Here is a 4,735-nt window from a genome sequence, read left to right on the forward strand (position 1 = left end):
CGCCTTGAACAGTGAGGCCCAGGGGGGCGGGAGGACGGATCCCGGTCTCCTACCTGAATAACTGTGTGAATCCATCTTGGACCCCCGCCCCCAAAGAAAGCACCACAGGGCTGCGAAATAGGTCGCGGACAAGCAGGCGCCGGTCACTAATTTGTGACGCGTACACAGGCACTGCCCCCACAGCCAGCCCAAGAAAACAAAAAGCATCTGTCAAAATGAGGCAGGCAACTTTAGAAATACCGGTAACACAACTCACCAGGCAGCAGATAGAGAACTTGACAGATGAACAGATAAGAAACCTGTCAGAGGCTCAGTTCTGGGCCATTGTTATCAGGTGGCTTACAGAATTCACAAAAGAGCAGGAAAAAGATATGAAAGAAGCGAAAAACTTTCATAACGAAAGGAACAAAACCACATACGAGACAGAAGGTGAGGAATCCAGAGTTCATTTCAACAAACTGGAATATGGAGAAGGAACAAGCAGTCAACCAATGCAGCGAGAGGAAATAGGAAGCAACAACGAAAGGATCAGAAACCTCTGGGACAGCTATAAAAGGCCCAACATAAGAATCATTGGTTTGCCAGAGAATGAGGAAGATGAACTAGAACTTGAAAAATTGAGTGAAAATATAATAAAGGAGAACTTCCCAGACTTGGGAAAGGGAATAGACCTGCAGGTCCAGGAAGCAAGGAGAGTTCCCAAGAGACTGGACCCAGGGAGAACCACTCCAAGACACATTATAATCAAAATGTCAAAAATTAAAGATAAAGAGAGAATCTTAAAAGCAGCAAGAGAGAAGAAAAGAATTATGTACAAAGGGGTCCCAATTAGACTATCAGCTGACTTCTCAAGGGAAACCCTACAGGCAAGAAGAGACTGGCAAGAAATATTCAAAGTAATGAAAATCCAAAACCTACAACCACGAATACTCTATCCAGCGAAATTGTCATTCAGAATAGAAGGACAGAGAAAGTGTTTCCAGGACAAAATAAAACTGAAAGAGTTCATTAGATCCAAACCACTGTTATATGAGATGTTAAAGGGACTGGTTTAAAAAAAAAACAGAAGCTAGGGAGATGAAACAAAGGCAAACTAAATAGGCAACGAGAGGGAAAGAGGAACTGTGGGTACAGGAAGCATACTGGGGGGAGGTCAACAGGGAGGGGGAATGGGGAAAGGGAGGGAGATGATATAGGAATTGGGGATCAAGGTAGGAGGGAATGGAATAGACGGAGAGAGATTGGGAGGAACTGTATGCACAACTAATGGACATAATCTAAAAGGGGGGGACAACTGGAGGGAGGGGGGCCACCGGGTGGAGGGGAGCAGAGGGAAGGGAAATTGGCACAAATGTAATAATTTAATCAATAAAATGCTCCAAGAAAAAAAAAAAAAAAGAAATGGAGAATGGTAGCTAATATTTACTAATGAACATTAAACATAAATATGATTGCAGTATTTAAGAGTATAAGGTTGGGAATAAAAACCATGTATATTTTAAGTACTAATTATCAGGAGGTATTATGACTGACACAAATATAACCAGCTGATTCTTGACTAAAGTGTAAAGGCAATTCATTAGAGAAAAGATAGTCTTTTTAAAAACTGGTGCTGAAACAATTAGATATCCATATGCAAAGAAAAGTAGACATTAACACAGATATCACATCATACACAAAAACATGAACTCAAAGTTATAGATCATACATGTAAAATAAAAAATGGTAAAATTTCTGGAAGAAAACATAGAGGAAAACCTACCCAATCTAATGTTAAGTTTTTATATATAAAAGCAAGTGTAAAATTCATGAAATAAAAAAATATAAATAGTACTTTATTAAAATTAAAAATATCATCTCTGTAAATGTTAAGAGAATAAAAAGAGCTAAAGATTTAAGAGTATAATTTTAAAAATCAAGTATCTGATAAAATGCTTGTATCCAGAATATACACAGAATAGTTAAAAATAAGAAAACAGGCAACTCAGTATGAGAGTGGACAAAAGATCTGAAAAGACCCTTCACCAAGAAAGTATACAGATGGAAAATATGTATATGAAAAAATGTTGTAAACCATTTTCAGGAAATGCAAACAGAAACAATAATGAGATATTGTTTCACACCTATTACAAGGGCTAAAATTTAAAACTCTGATAACATAGCAAAGATGCAGAGCAATGGGAACTCTTCTCAATTGCTAATGAGAATGCAAAATGACACAGCCATTTTGATAAAGATCTTGGCACTTTGTCATAAAGCTGAATGCAGATTTATGTGACACACCGATTTCACTCTTCGGTAGTCGCTCCACTGATATGAAAACTATATCCACACAAAAACTGCATGACTGCATACCAATTAGAATGTCCATAATCTAAAACACTGACAACACCAAATACTAGCAAAAATGTGAAACAACAGAACTTCCATTCATTGCTGTGGGAATAACAAATACTACAGCCACTTTGGAAGACATTTGGGGGGTTTCTTATGAAACTACACATACCCTTACCATATGATTCAGCAATTATGCTCCTAGGTATTTAACCAAAGGAGTTGAAAACTTACATCCACAGAAAAACCTGCAAACGGATGTTTAGAGCAGCTTTACTCATAATTTACAAAACTTGTAAGCAACCAAGATGTCCTCATGGTTAAGTGGATAAATAATGGAATATAATTCAGTGCTAAAAAGAAATGAACTATGGACAGAGAAACAAGATGGCAAAAGAGTAAGTGGAAGCTACATTAACCTCCTCCCAGAACTAGTCTGGATTTACAACTTCATTTTGGAGAAATCATCTGAAATAACCAAATGAACACTGGCTGGAGAGAAGTCTTATAACCACGGAGAGACAGAAAAGGCCACTACATCACAACGTGACCGGTAGTGAGTGCGGAGATGCGGAAGAGTTGGCTGGGATCACATGGGTGGCAGCTGAAGGAACTGAGAAACAGCTCAGCAGCCGGGGGTTCCCCCTAAGAAGGGCAGGGTCTAAACCCCCAGCTGAGCTTCTCAGCCTAGAGCAACAGAGTGGAAAGTAAAATAGTATCCAGCTATGAAAAGTGAAAAGCCACAGGGTTTCTTGCTAGCCAGAGAGAAACAACGGGAGTAAAAGAGCTCTTAAGTGGATCACATACAAAATATTTTGGCCCCCACTTACCCTGGGCTCGAGCAGAGAAAAGGCAGAGAGGACTAGAGGTGCTTGGGGAGAGTTTCATGTGGTGGCTTTGAGGGGAGAACTGAGGAGGCAGCTGACCAGGTCCCCCGTACTGACTCATCCCCGGTACTGCAGGCAGACCATCACCCCCCTCCAAGTGGCATCAGCCTGAGGGGAAGCAAAAGCCCTGCCGACAGGAATTAAGCTGCCACACCCATGGCCCTTAAGCCTGATGGCTAATCACAGATTGAATAGATTAACAACTAATGAAATCAGACAAAGGCAGTAGATCTCTGGAAGTCTCCAACAGGTTGCCTAGGCCCAGACTGGTACAGGATCTGACCCCACCAGGGGCAGATCCAGGAAGTGCAGATCATTCTAAGAAGCACCAACAAACAATAGGAGTCACTAAAATGGGGAGACAGAGAAACAACCCCCCATCAAAAGGGAAGGTAGAATCCCCAGAAAGAGTGCTAAATGAAATAGAGGGGAGCAAACTATCAGACATGGAATTCAAAACATGGATTATGGAGAAGCTCAATGAGCTCAGCGGAAACTACAAAGAACTCCAGGGAAACTACAAGGAACTTACTGAGAATTACACCAGCATGAAAAAGGACATAGAAGCTATCAATGAGAGCCAGGAGGACATGAAGAATACGATCTCTGAATTGAAGAACACAGTAGAAGGAATTAAAAGCAGGCTAGAGGAAGCAGAAGATCAGATCAGCAAGCTGTAAGACAATGTAGACAAAAATTCCCAGACAATGCAACAAAATGAAAAAAGACTGAACAAGATTGAAGATGTTCTAGCACAGCTGCAGGACAGCATGAAACGTAATAATATTCATATCATAGGAATTCCATAAGGAGAAGAAGAGGAGAAAGGGATAGAAAACCTCTTTGAAAAACTAATGACAGAAAACTTCCTTAACATGAGGAGAGGAAGAGTCATGCAAGTCCAGGAAGCACAAAGGGTCCCAATGAAGATGAACCCCAACAGGCCCACTTCAAGACACATCATAATTAAAATGGCAACATTCAAAGACAAAGAGAGAATCCTAAAAACAGCAAGAGAGAAACAACTAATAACATACAAGGGTACTCCAATAAGGCTATCATCAGATTTCTCAGCAGAAACACTACAAGCCAGAAGGGAATGGCAAAAAATATTCCAAGCAATGAAAAACAAAGGACTATAACCAAGAATACTCTACCCAGCAAGACTCTCATTCAAAATGGAAGGTGAAATAATGAATTTCCAAGACAAAAGAAGGCTAAAAGAATACATCTCCACCAAACCAGAATTGCAGGAGATGCTAAAGGGTCTGCTTTAAGAAGATGAAGAAACAGAGACAGACAGAGAGGAACACGAGTACAAAGGGGTAAAATGACAATGAAGAAGTACTGAAAGAAAGAAGGAACTTCTACCATTTGCAACAACATGGATGAAACTAGAGAGAATTATGCTTAGCGAAATAAGCCAGACAACAAAAGAAAAATACCTTATGCTATCACCTATTATGGGAAACTAATGAACAACACAAACAAATGAGCAAAATTGAACCAGAGGT

This window comes from Furipterus horrens, unplaced genomic scaffold (assembly GCF_987537825.1).
Source record: "Furipterus horrens unplaced genomic scaffold, mFurHor1.1.pri manual_scaffold_6, whole genome shotgun sequence".
In the NCBI taxonomy this organism is placed as follows: Eukaryota; Metazoa; Chordata; class Mammalia; order Chiroptera; family Furipteridae; genus Furipterus; species Furipterus horrens.